The sequence below is a fragment of the Sapajus apella genome, unplaced genomic scaffold (assembly GCF_009761245.1).
Source record: "Sapajus apella isolate SASKATOON/1434 unplaced genomic scaffold, GSC_monkey_1.0 scaffold32, whole genome shotgun sequence".
NCBI lineage: Eukaryota > Metazoa > Chordata > Mammalia > Primates > Cebidae > Sapajus > Sapajus apella.
The window spans coordinates 6,323,442-6,342,091 of NW_022436972.1; the positions used below are offsets into that span (position 1 = coordinate 6,323,442).

The following is an 18,650-nucleotide window of genomic DNA, read 5'->3' on the forward strand; positions in this document are numbered from 1 at the left end:
AGCACCTGGAGTATTCAGTGGCAAAATCTTGGATAATGTAATACATACAACATACAGTACTGGTCTAGTAAGCACTGGCGGAGACTGAAGCGGAATTGTCCAGGGAATCTCACGAAAACGGAAATGAAGAGGTCTCAGTAACTCTACGGGCCCTGGCCCGATGGAATACAGATGGGCACACCTTTTCTAACACAGTAACAATAGTTTATACATCAGCATTACCTATCTTTTGTTTCAGTTGATAAATATCCTACTGTAATCCATTCATTTACCCTTTGCTTGTTCATTGTTGAAACAAATTCTCCCTAGAATAAAATCCTAGTAACCATACACATCCTATCAGGAGAAACTTCCTTACTGCAGGGATGGTATTGAAGTACAAAGAGGAGGCAGTCCCTTCTTTAGCTCTGGCAGAAACCTGGCTGGGGAGGAAACCTTCCCCCAAGGTAGGTGACCCGGCTAAGTCCACTACAGCTGCAGGAGGGACTGCCATCTCCTGGAGGTAAAGAGGGAGGAGACCCACCTCCTGGAATGTGTCCCTGTGGTCTCTAGATGATGTCTTCCTCTAATAAGGACAATTCCGCCAAAGGAATGGGATGCTTCGTCACGGGCTGAATTACGGTGTGTACTCCCAGGCTACCACCTATATACAATTCCTCAAATTAGGAAAGCGGGGAGATTTAATAAAGACGTAGCACGTAAAGTGTAGGAACACTATTTGTACGGCATTCCGAGACGAAGGCCGAGTTAACAAGTAAACTGCAAAGTAGTTAATTCCAAGTCTGTTTACCCAGCACAACATCAGTGCGGAATGTCAGTGTTTAAAAAAATCTCTCAACCTTTATCTAAAAAGATAGGGCTACATAACAATCGGTGTGTTTTTTTTTCGGTAGAGGTCTAGGCAGCCGCACGGGCAGTGGACGCCTTGACAGCTGCCCGTCTCGCGGCCCCCCGGCGGCGTGCCCGTGTGGCTGCGTGCGCGCGGACGGGGCGGGGCTGAGGAGGGGCGCGCGCGCGCGCGGATGGGGCGGGGCGGGGCTCGGAGGGCGGGCGCGCGCGGGGCCATCTGGTCGGCAGGGGGCGCTGCGCACCCATGGCGCGCTCTGGCTGCCCCCGGGTGCTGTCCGCCGCGGTTCGATTGGAGCAGCCGCCGAAGAGCGCTTGGCGCCATTTTGAAGCGGAGAGGAGGAGGAACGGCCGGGCTGGCTGCGGAAGGGGAGGGGGGGAGAAGGCGATTGGATGCGGCGGCGGCGGTGGATCCCGGAGAGCCGCGGAGTGAGAGGAGTAGCGAGTCGGGCACCCGGAGGTAGGAAACAATTCAGTTAACGGAAAGAAAATGTCTCTCCTCTCAGGCCGCGGCGCTCCATTTTTCAGCGGCCGCCACCGTCGCTCTGTGTGTGTGTGTGCGTGTGTGTGTGTGTATATGTGTGTGTTTCTGTGTGTGTGTGTGTGTCTCTGTGGCGGGGCTGAAGCGCCGCCCGCCGGGCTGCTAGGCGCGACTCGCCTCCCGGCATCGGGGGCTGCAGCGGGCGGCGGCCGGGGGCGGGGGTCTCGGGGTGCGGGCCGGGCTGAGCGGTGGGGGTGGGGAGGGCCCCGCGCCGGCTCGCGCCTCCACGCCGCGGGCTCTGCGGCAGCCTCTGGAAATTAAACTTGCCGCCCTGATCCCGGCCGGGGCGGCGGCGGCGGCGGCGGCGGCGGCGGGCGGTGACCTTGCGCGCGGGCGGGGGTCCCGGGGCTGACCGGCCGCCCGCGCCCTCTCGCCGCCGCCGCCGCGCCCCTCCCCCCGCGCCCCGGCCGGGCGGCCGGCGGCTGTTTCCCGGGCGGCAGGCGGGCGGCGCGGTGCTCCTGTTGAATCCTCCCGCGGGCGGGCTTCTCCCCCTTCCGGGCGAGGGACGGGCGGGGAACGTGGGTCGGGACCGCGGGCGCCCTCGCCCCCGCCGCCTGGTCCCCGCGCGCCGCCCGGCCTCCGCTCTGGGCCAGGGAACGGGATGAGCGTGACATTTTTACACTGTTCCTCGCCGCTCGCCGCAGGGAAATCGCGCTCGCCGCGCCGCCCTGAGCGGGTGCTCCGGGAACCTGAGGACCCAGTTGAGGAAGAGCTCAGCGCTGGCGTGGAGGGACTCCTCCCAGGCGACAACTGGGTTCTAGCTTTCCTTTCGGAAGGAACGGCGGGGAAAATGGTGTGCAATTGTGACTCGTTAATGTTTTTTCACTGTTATTTTATTGCCACTTTAAAAGTTTCGGTTTAGAGAAAAACCTTGTTTGCTGCTGTTGCTGGTGCTGCTGTTGGTTTTTGGTAGAGACGTGAAAGCTAACTCTAAGTAGCTCGACAGTTATTTGGAGGAATGACTGAACCCTGAAACGCCTCCCTCGTCTTCGGAACTGCAGGCTGCTGCGTTCCTTGCCGCGGACTGGGTGAGCTCCGGGAAGGGTTGAAAGAGCAGCTACCCTCCCACTCCACTCGCGTCTTCAACATCCTCTCTTCCCTGGCAAGGGTCAACCCTTTTTTATGTCGAAGAAAGTGCTTCTCGTACTTTGTTATGAGGTGATGACGGGCAGTGGTGCCCCGACTGATCCTACCTTGTTGATGAAATAGTTTCAGAAACTTTGGATATAGCTTTAACTTAGAGGGTTGGTCTGCGCTGTGCAGAGTTGGATAATCCTGTATCATCCTAATAAACTTTAAAAACTAAAGTTGTGTTTACATACAGGAGGCGAGCTGTAAATAAATTGTAATTACCTAATACTTGAATGGCAATAAGTCATTGTTCTCGGTTAACACATCCAGACAGAGTTCCCAGACAGAACGTTTTTTAACTCCTGTAGTGGTCAGGTAAAGTAGTTAAAAACCACAGACATGCACTTGAAAGACAGCTCTTTATGCAGCATACATGTAAGAGATGTTTCCATCTTTAGGGACAATGAGTATTCACTGGTGTATGCAGGTCAGTTCGTGGAACAATTAATCTTGTATCTCATGGTGATAGCAGAAAACCTAATTAAAATGTATATAGTGGTGAATATGTAGGTGAAAGTTACATGGGATCTTTTATGTTAAGATAGATTTATTCTCAGAAACCTAACTGTAAAACACATCTTAAGAACATTATACATTTACAAACATATAAAAAATGCACTTTGGACTTTATAAAAATTACCAGAATAGTGACTTTTTCCTCTTTTTTCTGATGGTTTTAAAAATTGTCCTCTTCTCAGGTGGCTTTTACTTCAAGGTGTATTTTAAATGGGAAGGTATGTTTGTCTTGGCCTTATTTTATTTTTTTTCCTTTTCTCCTTGTTTTGGTTGAGTCTGATTTTACTGCAGCTTTTGTTACTTTTGTCGCCTTTATTCTCTCAGGTTATGTCTCTCCCCCTCTAATTCCCCTCCCCCCCTCAAATTAGAGAGACATGTCATGATAGTGATTCTCGTCATGAGATGTTTGTATTAAGCTTATTTGTAATAAGGTTCTACTGAGCTGGCTGTTGGATGAAAGTTGTTTAAATTGTTCTGCAGCTTTGTTTAACAAAGTAACATTTTGAGGAGTAGGCTTTATCAATAATTTGTTAGGCCTAAGATAAAGTGATACCCTGTATTAGACAGGCTTGCCCTGGAGAAGAATGCAATGGCAGAAAATACTCAAAACTGTGGGGAAGGAATATTTTGGGACGTTGTATTCTTTCTGCTTATTTCTCTTGGAAAATTTAGAGACTGCCTTAGAACTAACAGGAGTAGTGCTCACTGTGATTTGGCTTATGGACTCTTGAATGACATGGACTGTATATAACTTATATTAGAAAAGAATACATTTGTGTTTCCTTTGTTAGTGTTAAAGAGCAACAAGAAAACTTAACGGTGATCTCTAACTCACTTATACATGAGAAATCAGGTTCAGATTGTAATTTCATTGATTTATCTAAGGTCACAGTCATATTCACATGGTAGAATTCGGACAGCCCTTAGAAATCCTGGAAGCTTAGAAGTTTTCCCATTGTCTTTTTTTGTTTTATTCAGGATTTAGCAATATTTATTAGTAAAATTCAGGGTAGCATATTACCCTCCATTCCCTTCCCACCTTTTCATTCATTTAACCAAAAATAAAGTTTTACGGTTGGCCATCTGTTTCAGCGTTTTTAATAATTTTTGTTCGGGATTCAGTCTGTTTAGCTTGTCTCAGAAGATAACCTCTTTTATGTTTCTGTCTCCTGGAGCTGTCTGCTCTTTCATTATATAATTACTTGACATGGCATTTATTTATTCTTTGTGCAACTTCTAGGTGTAATTTGGAAAAGTTAGTATTGACTTTTGTTACAAGATATAGTGCGTGTATGAGTGTGTATGTATTTTTTAATTTTTAAACTAAGTTTGCTATGCAAGTCATCTGTCACTTCCAATTATAATAGGCACTTTATTTGTTTTTTGTATTCCTGTTCGGGAATGTTAAAAATTCCAAAAATACTTAGTTTAAAAATAAACCCAGTGATTTCTCTGAGAGTGTATTTACTTTTTAAGCTTTCGAAGCTGCCAAATGGTTCACAATTCTGACTCCTTGGAGAGTAGAGGTCAGCCCTTTCCTCACACTATTCTGTTATAAGCCACCTGATTATAACCATTTCCTCCTATTACTTGAGAAAGGTTTTAGAATCCTTTCATGCTGCTGATAAAAAAAAAAAAAAGGTTTTAGAATCCTTTCTCATTAATTAGTTTAGAATTAAGAATAAATCTGCTGTGTTGAGACTGTAATTGTTTTAGCTGGCATGAGTGAGAATATAATAATAAAAGTTAGATGAATAAAATTTAGTTGTTCAGATTTTAAAGCCATTGAGATTTAGAAAATATCCATAATTGGTATTTCTAATAGACAATAATAGTAATTGAAAATACTTGGTATAGCTGTGTAAAACTTAAAAACTAACAGGTTACAACAAAGCCACAGCTCATATGAAGAAGAAAAAAAAAAAAAACAACTAATAGGCATGGGGGAAAGACTGATTAAAGAAAGAAACTATTTTGAGGCATCTTTATAAGGCCTAAAAGTATTCTACTAGCCTGCCGCCCTGTCTTTTGACAGATAATGCTCTGACCTGATTCCATTAAAATGAACAGATACTAAGCTTCCATATACATGCAGTGCCAGGGATGATGCAGTAAACAGGACTGAGACACTGTGTCCTGTAGAAGTATAGAGTAGTAGTTGGCCACCTGCAGCAAGGTGATGAGAGCTGAGACAGACCAGAGCAGTAGGATCTCTGCTGTTACTTAGTTCTGGAAGGAGCAGGCTTTCCTTCCTTTTTAGTGACTGTTGAGGTTCTCTTCTTTATGTGAGAGAGTGAAATTAGCCAAGATTAGATCGCATAAGGAGAAGGAGGCATATTATAACCAAGACCATTGTCTTTCTCTAGAAGAGAATGGTTAGGGACCTGAAAGAAAATGAAATCTTGTGGTTCCTTAGGTAAGATAGGATTCTTTCTCTCTTCTTTCACCTCAGAGGTGATTTTAGGGAAGTAATTGAAGAGATTTTGAAGGAAAGCTCCATGTCTCCAAAATATACCCCTTAGTAGCTGAAATTCTACCAGGTAATTTCAGCTAGCTTTCAGATATGGAATGGTTTGGGTTGGGTGGGGTGTGAGGGTGAGAGTTGCAGGGACAAGAGTGGGGGTTAAGGGTAAGGGAATAGAGTACTTAAAGAATTGTGTATTTTAAGTTAAAAGTTATACAGATCTATGGTAAAAAATATTTTAATGGTAGGCCGGGCGCGGTGGCTCACGCTTGTAATCCTAGCACTTTGGGAGGCCGAGGCGGGTGGATCACGAGGTCAAGAGATCGAGACCATCCTGGTCAACATGGTGAAACCCCGTCTCTACTAAAAATACAAAAAATTAGCTGGGCATGGTGGCGCATGCCTGTAATCCCAGCTAGTCAGGAGGCTGAGGCAGGAGAATTGCCTGAACCCAGGAGGCGGAGGTTGTGGTGAGCCGAGATTGCGCCATTGCACTCCAGCCTGGGTAAAAAGAGCAAACCTGTCCCCCCAAAAAAAAAAAAAAAAAATATTTTAATGGTACATGGAGTAAAAAATGTTACTTTTCTCCTCCTCCCACAGGTAACCCACTGTTAACAGTTTCTCAAAAGTTTACTTTAACAAAAATTATAGAAAGAGTATTGTTACACTGTTGTACTGTGATTTACTATTTTATTTTATTTATATATTTATTTTTGAGACAGAGTCTCTGTTGCCAGGCGCCAGGCTGGAGTGCAGTGGTGCCATCTCGGCTCACTGCAACCTCCACCTCCCAGGTTCAAGCAGTTCTCCTGCCTCAGTCTCCGGGGTAGCTGGGACTACAGGTGCACGGCACCATGCCCAGCTAATTTTTTTTGTATTTTTAGTGGAGACGGCCAAATAGTAAATTGGTCAGGATGGTCTCGATCTCTTGACCTCGTAATCTGCCCACCTCGGCCTTCCAAAGTGCTGGGATTACAGACTTGAGCCACTGCGCCCGGCCAATTTACTATTTTATTTGTTTATTTTCATTATCATTATTTTTTGAGATGGAGTCTTGCTCTGTTGCCCAGGCTGGAGTGCAGTGGTGTGATCTTGGCTCACCACAACCTCCGCCTCCTGGGTTCAAGCGATTCTCTTGCCTCAGCCTCCTGAGTAGCTGGGACTATAAATGTGTGCCACCATGCCTGGCTAATTTTTGTATTTCTAGTAGAGATGGGGTTTCACTGTGTTGGCCAGACTGGCCTCGAACTCTTGACCTCATTATCTGCTTGCTTCAGCCTCCCAAAATGCTGGGATTACAGGTGTGAGACACTGGGCTTGGCCTACTATTTTATTTTTTAACTGCAGTTTACTTTTTTCCTTAATTAAGTCACGATCTCTTTTCATACTGGCACATACAGATAAACATAATTGAGAAATGATTAGAATATTTTATTATAATTTTTTTTCTGACTCCTGTTGAGTAATATTATGTTGTAACAATTTATGTTAACCAACAGTGTGTGAGAATGTCTGTGACATCTGTTTATCAACATTGAACTTTAAAAAACTATGTTGCCAATTTGATATGTGAAATTTGTCTTATTTTGGGTTTATATTTCTTTGTGAGTGAAGGCAAACATTTGTTTATATGCTTATTAGAGGGAGGTCATTTGCAACATATTCTTTAATCAAGTGGTTTAATGGTAGTTTAATTTACTTGCTGCTCCCACCCCCTACCTTGACCCTTACCTAAGAGCTGAGATGGTCTGAGAGTGGTGGGACTTTTAGGAGAGGAAAAAGATTTTGGGGCTTGTGGCAACTTGACGGGGAGCAGTGCTGTGAATGGAGAGGCTGCAGTGCCAGGCTTTGAACAACTTTGGGTAAGTATGAGAGAGTATTGAAAGCCCTTGACTTGGTGTTAACATAAGGTAGAAGAGAAGCAGAAGCGACAGACAGGAAGGGAGGTTTGAGAGTCGGGGCAAATACATTTTGCATAGAGTCAGCCCTGCCTTGTACCATCTGCTTATCCTGTCTCATCACTCCTCCCTCAGACCTTCAACTATCATTTCATTTTTATTCATACTGTCATTTGGCTTTCTTCTCTTTTCCTGTCAGGCATGGCAGCCTGGACCTGGGTGTTTCAGTTGCCGCCGAGATGAGATGCTTAGTTTTTGTTTTTCTTTTTTCTGAGATGGAGTTTCGTTCTTGTTGCCCAGGCTGGAGTGCAGTGATGTGATCTTGCCTCACTGCAAGTGATTCTCCTGCCTCAGCCTCCCAAGCAGCTGGGACTACACGTGCATGCCACCACGTCTGGCTAATTTTTTGTATTTTTAGTAGAAACGGGGCTTTGCCATGTTGGCCAGGCTGGTCTCGAACCCTAGGTCTCAGGTGATCCGCTCTCCTTGGCCTCTCAAAGTGCTGGGATTGCAGGTGTGAATCACCACGTCTGGCCTAAGTAGAAGCTATAGAGCACTTTCCCCGCCTCTCTTTGGTACCATTCTTTTCAGCTTTCGATTCTTCCTAGCCTTATGGGGTAACATAACTAGGTCAAGTCTTTATAAGTGTAGTTGGAATTTGGAAGGTCCCTGGCATTTAAGACTTGAACATTCCTAGGAGCTTGTGTTGTGATATATGCTTCTATGATATATCATGATGTGAGGCTTGATAAGTGAGGTCCCTTTCTGAGGAATGCAGAAAGAGCATGGTGGTTAATTTAAACATATAGACTTGAGAGTCAAGCTTGGGTGTTTATCTGCTCTAGCTAAACAACCAATTACCTATTGCTAAATCTCAACTTCTTAATCAGAACAGTGGTACTAAGAGCAGAAACCTCATTTTTCAAAACAGCTTTATTGAGATAGAACTGATATACCATAATCCATTGAAAATATACAATCAGTTGTTTTCTAGGATACTCACAGGTTTGTGCAGCCATCATCACAGTCTTATTTTGGAACATTTTTGTCTCTTGTGAAAAATGCCAAAGCAAATGTAAATTAGTATAGCCATTGCGGAGAACATTATGGGCGCTCCTCCAGAGGAGAGAAGGGATAGAAAGAGGTTGGCTAAAGGCTAAAAAATTTACCTAGATAGGAGGAATACATCCTAGTATTATACTGGTGACTATAGCGTTGAACAGTGAAGGGGTTGGGGGACCAACTCCTGTGCAGTTGAAACTCCACGTATAACTTTTATTCCTTCAAACTTAACTGGTAATAGCCTACTGTTGATTGGAAGCCTTACTGATAACATAAATAGTCAATTAACACATGGAATGTAGTGGAACGATCTTGGCTCGCTGCAGCCTCAGCATCCTGGGTTCAAGTGATTCTGCTGTCTCAGTCTCTAGAGGTAGCTGGGATTACAGGTGCCTGCCACCAAGCCCGGCTAATTTTTGTATTTTTAGTAGAGATGGGGTTTCACCATGTTGGCTAGGCTGGTCTCAAACTCCTGATATCAGGTGATCTGCCCCCCTCCTGAAGTGCTGGGATTACAGGTGTGAGCCACCGTACCTAGCCTACAGACTGTATTCTTTTTTTTTTTTTTTTTTGAGACAGAGTTTCGCTCTTGTTACCCAGGCTGGAGTGCAATGGCGCGATCTCGGCTCACCGCAATCTCCGCCTCCTGGGTTCAGGCAATTCTCCTGCCTCAGCCTCCTGAGTAGCTGGGACTACAGGCACGCGCCACCATGCCCAGCTAATTTTTTGTATTTTTAGTGGAGACGGGGTTTCACCATGTTGACCAGGATGGTCTCGATCTCTTGACCTCATGATCCACCCGCCTCGGCCTCCCAAAGTACTGGGATTACAGGCATGAGCCACCGCGCCCGGCCAGACTGTATTCGTAAAGCAAGCTAGAGAGAAGACAACGTTATTAAGAAAATCATAAGGAAGGAAAATATATTTGATATTCATAAAGTGGAAATGGATCATCATAAAGTTCTTTAGGCTTGTTGCCTTCCTGTTGAGTAGGTTGAGGAGGAGGAAAAGTAGGGATTGGCCTTGTCTCAAAGGTGGCAAGGTGGAAGAGGAGGCAGGAGAGGCACGCACACTCTTAACTTTTACTGAAAAAATTCTATGTATAAGGGAACCAGCACAGTTCAAGCCTGTGGTGTTACATATTTTCAACTAGCTAGAAGAGAGGCTTTTGAATGTTCCCAGCACAAATAAATGTTAAATGTTTGAAGTGATGGATATGTTAATTACCCCTATTTGATTATTACACATCATATATATTGAAATATCACCATATACTCATAAACGTGCAATTATATGCTGGTTAAAAAGCATAAAAATTAAATAAAACCTACTCACTGTCACTTTCTATCACCTCTTATTTTATTTGGGTTTGGGATAAGCCAGGTCAAATGCTTAGCTTGGTACCAAGATGTAAGTACACAGTAAAAAATCAGTTATAACTTTTTGCAGGGGGACTATTTGTGACAAAGTCCATTTACATAGTTTTAGAGAATGCAAAAATGGAATAATTACTGAAAGGATATTTACATACTATATTGTGCAAGTATATTGTCGCACAGTGCTGACAAGAGATATAAAGATGAAAGATATTCAGTCAAGAGATGTATATTCAAGTGGGAGGAAAGAGGCTGGTATAAAAATAATTATAAAACAAGCGAGACTACGGTGGCTCACGCCTGTAATTCCAGCACTTTGGGAGACCGAGGTGGGTGGATCAGGAGATCCATCCTGGCCAACACGGTGAAACCCTGTCTCTACTAAAAAAAAAAAAAAAAAAAAAAAAAAAATTAGCCTTTTGTGGTGGCACGAGTCTGTAATCCCAGCTACTTGGGAGGCTGAAGTAGGAGAATTGCTTGAACCTGGGAGAGGGAGGTTGCAGTGAGCTGAGATTGTGCCATTGTACTCCAGCCTGGGCAACAAGAGCAAAACTCCGTCTCAAAAAAAAAAAAAAAAAAAAAGTGAGGGTATTGTTAATGTCTTCAGGAAGGTGTCAAGAAAATATTTGGAATTAGAAACTTGACAAATGGAGATTAATCATGTTACTCTGATAGTATAGGAACTATGAAAAACTTCTTGAAGGAGCAACCATTTTGACCAAGTCTTAGATAATGGAAAGATGGGGTTTCTGGCTTTCATGAAGAGTGCTTGAAGACTGCTATGCTTTTTGAAGTCTTAAATTTTTTGTTTTTGTTTTTGTACCCTCGTGCTGCTGCCAGATGATTGCCTGTGGAAGTTATTCCTACACCTTTTTCTGATGTTTCCAATCTGTTGTGAACCTGAGAGACTAAATTATTAAATAATCTTTTAGTGAGAGCCTGATGTCTGTAAGAAAAGGATATCAATATGTGGTCTTACACTGTCATTGAAATGGTTCCTTTTTTAGTTTATTCTGTGGGTCTTGGTTTCATCCCTGTTAATTGGTCTTACAGAATAAGTCATTTCTGAATAAGTTAGCCTCATATACACGTTTTCTTCTCCAAGGATTCTAGTAACAATTTTGTCCCCTGGCCATTCTCCTGAATTTCCCATCGTCTTTTTCTCGTCCACTGTTGGACACAGCCCCTCCAGTATAACTTGTCCCAAACTGAGCTACCTTCTCTTACTCTTTAATGTCTTTTCAACTTTTACCTTGGTTAATAACAGGTTTCTTTTTTTTTTTTTTTAATAAAAAAAAGTTGTAGAGGATGACTAGAATTATTATCATGTAAGATAACTGGGAGTCATCTTGACTTCTCCATCTCCCCTACCTCTCACATTTACCAAACACTGTTGATTCTGATATAATATTTTAAAAGGTTTTTTTTTTTTTTTTTTTGAGACGGAGTTTCGCTCATGTTACCCAGGCTGGAGTGCAATGGCGCGATCTCGGCTCACCGCAACCTCCGCCTCCCGGGTTCAGGCAATTCTCCTGCCTCAGCCTCCTGAGTAGCTGGGATTACAGGCACGCGCCACCATGCCCAGCTAATTTTTTGTATTTTTAGTGGAGACGGGGTTTCACCATGTTGACCAGGATGGTCTCGATCTCTTGACCTCGTGATCCACCCGCCTCGACCTCCCAAAGTGCTGGGATTACAGGCTTGAGCCACTGCGCCCGGCCTTAAAAGGTTATTTTTATTTTTAATTCTATGCATGTATGTACTTCAAAAGTAAGGAGGCAAAAAGAAAAAAGATATACAATTAAAAATCTCTAATTCTTTCCCCATCTGCCTCATTCTCAGACTCCTGCAAAAGTTTATATATGTTAATGATATCTTATATCCGTCTGGGGATTTAAAAACATGACCATATACAAGGAACCACATACTTAAATAATAACACACAATATGGGATTTCCACAATAGAGGTATACACAGGGTCTGTGAGAAGAAGAAAGAAGCACCTTGCATTCCCTAAAAGAAGAGTTACATATTGGAAAAACCTTCCTGTTAGGTCCTGAATAGAAGATGAAAAGCAGAACTTTGGACATGTGAACAACCCAAACCGAGTTATTAATAAGCAGAGAAATATCAGTTAGAAAGACACAGAGACAAAGGATCTGACAATAGGGAGCTGGAACAGTTCATTGTTTGGAGGGGTTCAAAGGACCTGTAAGGAAATAAGAGAAAATGATGGCAGCCACACACGGTGGCTCACGTCTGTAATTCCAACACTTTAGGAGGCTGAGGTGGGGTTCTTGAGGGCATAGACTTGCATTTACTTTGGTATCTATCAGAGAGTTCAGCACATTGTAGATGATAAATATTTATTGAATATGCTTAAGAATATGTGTATATACACTAAACATGTGACAACCCAAGAAAATGAAAATTAATACAACATTAAGCTCACAGATTTAGAAATTTAAAATTTTATTTTTATTGAGATGTAATTAAAATACCACAAAATGTGCAGATCTTAGCTGTTCACTTTGATGAGATGTGATGATTATATACATGTAACCAATAACCAGAAGAAGATGTAGAGCATTTTTGTTACCCCACAGAGTTCCTTCGTTGCCCTCTCCATTCAATTTATCTTGCCCCCAAACACTCTTTGATTTCTAAATGTAGATTAGTTTTGTTCTATCTTCATACAGTGTGTGCGCTTGTGTATCTGGCTTCTTTTGTGTAACATTTTGAGATTTCAACCATGGGGTTGGATATCTCAGTAGTTTTTATTGCTGAGTAATATTTCATTGGGTAATATTCCACACCTTATCTTCTGTTGATGGACAGTTGGGTTGAATCCAGTTTTTGACTATCATGAATAAGGCCTATACAGGTCTTTTTGCAAGCATGTGTTTTCATTTCTCTTGAGTAAATACCTAGGAATGGAATTGCTGGTTTATAGGTATATGTGTGTTTGATTTTACAGGAAACTAGTTTTTCAAAGTGGTTTTCCTTTTTATATTCCCACCTGAATATATGAGTGTTCTAGTTGTTTTACATCCTCACCAACACTTTGGTAGTCAATCTCTTTAATTTTAGCTATTCTACTGGGTGTGGCATGGTATCTCATTGTGGTTTTATTTTTGATTTCCTTGATAATCTAGTGCTGTTGAGCACCTTTTTGCATGGTTAATGATGGTGTATTTTCTTTTGTAGCATGCCTCTTCAAGCTCTCTGTCCATTAAAAAAAGGATTATCTTTTTACTATTGATATGCAGGAATTCTTAATGTAGAGTATTAAGGATATTTTCTCCTGTTTTGTAGCTTGCCTTATCTTTTGTGTATTTTCATGAGTGGAAGTTTTAAATTTTGATGAAGTCCAGTTAACTTTTTGTTTTATGGATTGTGCTTTTGAGTTCTTTTTATATTTTATTTTTTTGAGACAGCATCTTACTCTTCCAGGCTACTGTTCACTGGCATCATTATAGCTCAGTGCAGCCTGGAACTTCTGGGTTCAAGCCACCCTCCTGTCTCAGCCTCCTGAGTCGCTGGGTCTACAGATGAGTGACACCATGGCTGGCTCATCTTTTTTTTTTTTTTTTTTTTTGTATTTTTTATAGAGATGGGGTTCACCATGTTGCCCTGGCTGGTCTTGTACTCCTGGGGTCAAGTGATTCTCCCACCTCAGCTTCTGAAAGTGCTGGAACTACAGGCACTGTAATGAGCCTGCGTGCCTGGCCCTTTAATTTCTTTTTCATGTATTATTGCAGCATCTAGAATCTTCAATACAACATTGAAGAGAAATGGTGAGAATGGCTGAGTGTAGTGGTATGCTTCTGTAGTCCCAACTACTTGGGAAGCAAGAGGATTGGTTGAGACCTTGTCTCTTTTTTTTTTTTTGAGATGAAGTTTTGCTCATCACGGAGGCTGAAGTGCAGTGGCATGATCTTGCCTCCTGAGTTCAAGTGATTCTCTTGTCTTAGCCTCCTGAGTAAGCTGGGATTACAGGTGCACACCACCATGCCAGGCTAATTTTAAAATTATTTTTATTTTTATTTTTTTTGAGATGGAGTTTTGCTCTTGTTACCCAGGCTGGAATGCAATGGTGCGATCTTGGCAATGGTGCGATCTCGGCTCACTGCAACCTCCACCTCCTGGCTTCAAGCAATTCTCCTGCCTCAGCCTCCCGAGTAGCTGGGACTCCAGGCGGGCACCACCATGCCCAGCTAATTTTTGTATTTTTAGTAGAGATAGGGTTTCACCAGGTTGGCCAGGCTGGTCTCAAACCCCTGACCTCATGATCTGCCCACTTTGGCCTCCCAAACTGCTGAGATTACAGGCGTGAGCCACTGTGCTTGGCCTATTTGATTTGTAAGTCTTTTTCACAAAATTTGCTTTGTTTTAGACATTACTTAAAAAATACCTTTTCTGGCCGGGCGCAGTGGCTCAAGCCTCTAATCCCAGCACTGTGGGAGGCTGAGGCGGGTGGATCACGAGGTCAAGAGATCGAGACCATCCTGGTCAACATGGTGAAACCCCGTCTCTACTAAAACTACAAAAAATTAGCTGGGCATGGTGGCGCGTGCCTGTAATCCCAGCTACTCAGGAGGCTGAGGCAGGAGAATTGCCTGAACCCAGGAGGCGGAGGTTGCGGTGAGCCGAGATGGCGCCATTGCACTCCAGCCTGGGTAACAAGAGTGAAACTCCGTCTCAAAAAAAAAAAAAAAAAAAAAACCTTTTCTGCCGCATTCTGTTTTTCCTCCTGAGATTTTGTTTACACATTCCATGAGTATGTACTAATTTTTTTCAGTCTTTCTTTCAGTTTTTCAGTGACTCTTTTAAATGTTTTATCTAATGTGTAGGGAAGCCTGTTTTCAACAAATGCACCCTTCAGTTATGGTATTTCATTTAAAATATTTCTGCTGAGATTCCTCATTGTGACCATATTTTTCTTTATGTCTTTGAGTATATTCATAATAGCTGTTTTGAAGTCCTTGTTTGTTCCTTTATCTGTATTGATGAACTTTTGACTGTTTTTCCCCCTTGATAGTAGGCCACATTTTCCTTTTTCATTTCACGAATAGAAAATTTTTGTTGTGGAGTGGACATGATATATCTCTAAACTCTTTTTATCTTCCCTTGATGAATGTTAAAATTAGTAGCTGATTATATTGAATTTGTGGAATCTTGGTCCTCTGTTTTAAGATGGGTCTATAGAAAGTCTGAGGTATTGGCTGGGCGCAGTGGCTCATGCTTGTAATCCCAGCACTTTGGGAGGCTGAAGTGGGTGGATCACTTGAGGTGTCAAGAGTTTGAGACCAGCCTGGCCAACATGGCAAAACTCTGTCTCTACAAAAATACAAAAATGAGCTGGCTGTGATGGTGGTTGCCTGTAGTCCCGGCTCGTTGGGTGTCTGAGGCAGGAGAATCACTTGAACCCGGGAAGCGGAGGTTGCAGTGAGCTGAGGTTGCGCCACTACCCTCCAGCCTGGGCAACAGTGAGACTTGGTCACAAAACAAAACAAAACAAAACACAAAATACACACAAAACAGTCTGAGATGTTTACCAAGCCCTTCTCACTTGTCTAAACTTCAGGCTCATGTCTCCTCTGCAGTGGGCAGCAGCTGAAATTGCTGCCGAGTTCTTTGAGCTTTTTAGTTGTTTTCTAAGCTTCTTGGAATCTTCCCTGAGCATAAGAAGTTCGGGGATCAGCAAATAATTTGAAGGATGAAAAAAATAAACGCATTAGTATTTGTGGCTTCCCTACGGTAGCTCTCTCCTTTTTTGAATTTCCCTTTTGATTTTCCAGCCACTTTGTAGCCTCGAATTTCAATAAAACAGCGTTTTGCTTGAGTTCTATCTGCCCTGTGCTGCTGCAAACTGGGAGTGCCCTCAGGAGTAATGCTGTACAAATTTGAGTCTCCTCCAGTGTACTTCCCTTCTTTTATGGTCAGATCTCCAGGTTCCACTGTTGGTTGCTTTCCTCTGTTTTCAAATTATTAAGAGTATTTTTTTCAGGGTTTATAATTGTTATTTGTGGAAGGGTTATTTCAATGAGTCGCTGAATTCTTCTCCACCATATCCAGAACTGTTCAGACTCATTTTTATTCATTTTAAACTGGGCGTTAAACACAGTACTCACTTAACACACACCATGTTTTAGAATAAGATAGAAACTCAGTATTATGCTGGGTGCTGTGGCTCACGCCTGTAATCCCAGCACTTTGGGAGGCCGAGGCGGGCGGGTCATGAGGTCAAGAGATCAAGACCATCCTTGCCAACATGGTGAAACCCCATCTCAGGAAAAAAAAAAAAAAAAAAAAAAAAAAAAAGAAACTCAGTATTGTTTCAGTCACACACGCTTGATAAGAATAGGTTATTCGGTGGAAAGCTAAGAGCTAATGAATGTTTACAAAGCCTGGTGAAAGGGATAGCCATATTTCTACTGTTGTCTCTTACCCTCTTTATTAACAGCAACCTGACAGACAGCAGTGGGACACATGGTACCAGATGATACTGGAAGAAAATATCATTTTTCAGCCTTCTTTGACCTTTACCCCTCTTGGTATTTCTACTCTGAGGAAAAAATACTAAAATGTAATTGTCTCAACTACTTCTGTCTAAAAATAGATCGGATTGTTGGACATTTGTCTTTAATGGTTAGGTAGGACCGGCCCAAGTCCAGAGGACCCTTTAGGATCATTTTACAAAAATTTGTTTATGGCTCTGACTTTAGCTAAGCAGATTAAAGAAAAGGTGTGTTCAAGAGAGAACTAGATTCAGTTGGTTTTAGAGATGGCACATACATCTTTTAATAAGTTTATTCTTTTGTATTGCTTGCACAAGTGTAAGGGTAACAGTGTAGTTTAAATGCATTTATTAAAGTGTGTTGATTTTTCTTCTGAATTTGGACAGTGCCTATTTTGTTTTAATGTAAATGTAACAGTAAGAAGTTAGATTTTAAAGTTTGAACTTGCTCCTTTAGGAAGTAAATGCATTCAAAACAATGTTTTAAGTTAAATTCTTAAGTGTTTTTGCTGATGGAAGGAAAGCCATGTGCATGATTATCACAGAAGGGTTGAATATGTTCACCTGCCTCTTCTAACCTCATATAACCCCAACTAACTTTTAGCAACTTTTACCTTTTTTTTTTTTTTTTTTGAGGTGAAGCCTTGCTTTGTCGCCCAGGCTGGAGTGCAGTGGTGCAATCTTGGCTCACCGCAACCTCTGCCTCCCATATTCAAGCGATTCTCCTGCGTCAGCCTCCTGAGTAGCTGGGATTACAGGCATGCACCACCACGCCCAGCTAATTTTGTGTTTTTAGTAGAGACAGGGTTTCTCCTTGTTGGTCAGGCTGGTCTCAAACTCCCGACCTCAGGTGATCCGCCCACCTCGGCCTCCCAAAGTGCTGGGATTTTTTTTTTTTTTTTTTGAGACGGAGTTTCGCTCATGTTACCCAGGCTGGAGTGCAATGGCGCGATCTCGGCTCACCGCAACCTTCGCCTCCTGGGTTCAGGCAATTCTCCTGCCTCAGCCTCCTGAGTAGCTGGGATTACAGGCACGTGCCACCATGCCCAGCTAATTTTTTGTATTTTTAGTGGAGACGGGGTTTCACCGTGTTGACCAGGATGGTCTCGATCTCTTGACCTCGTGATCCACCCGCCTCGGCCTCCCAAAGTGCTGGGATTACAGGCGTGAGCCACCGCGCCCGGCTAAAGTGCTGGGATTACAGGCGTGAGCCACCGCACCTGACCAACTTTTAACTTTTAAAAGTTGGTTGGGGTTATGTGAGGTAGAGAGGAGACAGGTGGACATATTCAGCCCTTTCTGCAGTAGTCTAACCCTAAAATTACATTTCCATCTTTATCAATTAGGGTTTGATTAGAGAAGCAAAATTATTATGTGTTTAAGAGATTTATTATAGTAGCTGATAAGAAAATTTTTTTATTTTTATTTTTTAACCAATTGTAGGCACTGTTTATATGCTCCTGAGTCTGGTGCTAGACTTGAAGTTGGTAGGGCTGGCAGTTGAGAAGGTAAGATAGACATGAAGTGGGGGAGAGCATGGTTAAACTGGAACCTACAGAGGTTTGCAAGTCATGGAAGTGAGCTAACCCATAAGCCCAAACTTGAACCTGCATTGCTGTCTCACTGCTTCTAAACCTGCAGCTTTGATGATGTGGGCAGTAGATATGGCACACTTTACCATGGAACTGCACACAAACTGGTACCAGGACTTTTTGGAGAAATTGGAGAATGAGATCTGATAGGCACTAGAGGAGCTGTGAGCCCACTTGCTACCCCATGCCACTGAAGGTGAGCCAAAAGATCCATCACAACAGGTGAGAATGTGGCAGTGCCTGATCTTATGTTGATTTATTGAACACAAACACGGCTACTGCTTCACTTTTGTCTTCTAAATCTCATGGAAATTGCTTTTGAGGCAAACCCTAACTCACACCCATTCACATAACAGAATTTAGAGAAGGGTAGTTGCAACCTAGCTAAATTGATACAATCTAAAGCCCTCACAGTTCACTCCCTTGTCACCATGGCATCTATGCACACCTCTTTTTTTTTTTTTTGACAAGAGTCTTGCTCTTTTGCCAGGCTGGAGTGCAGTGGCATGATCTCAGCTCAGTGCAACCATCGTCTCCCTGATTCAAGGGATTCCCCTGCCTCAGCCTCCTGAGTAGCTGGAGCTACTGGTGCGCACCACCACGCCTGGCTAATTTTTTGTATTTTAGTAGAGATGGGGTTTCACCATGGCCAGTATGGTCTTGATCTCCTGACCTCATGATCCGCCTGCCTCAGCCTCCTAAAG

The 18,650-nt window shown here is 43.0% G+C and overlaps 1 protein-coding gene across 6 annotated transcripts in view; it reads left to right on the forward strand.

Moving 5' to 3' along the window:
* Positions 1 to 1,146: 1,146 nt before the first annotated feature.
* Positions 1,147 to 18,650, forward strand: part of PDS5B (PDS5 cohesin associated factor B) — a 189,788-nt gene continuing 172,284 nt past the window's right edge. For 4 of the 6 annotated variants that reach the window (XM_032294443.1, XM_032294448.1, XM_032294446.1 and 1 more), the window contains exon 1: positions 1,147 to 1,306. The gene's annotated coding sequence lies outside the window, so the exon portion shown is untranslated. Of the gene's footprint in view, positions 1,307 to 2,192; positions 2,416 to 18,650 lie in introns of those variants that run through there. The other 2 variants (XM_032294445.1, XM_032294444.1) reach the window with 2 other exon arrangements.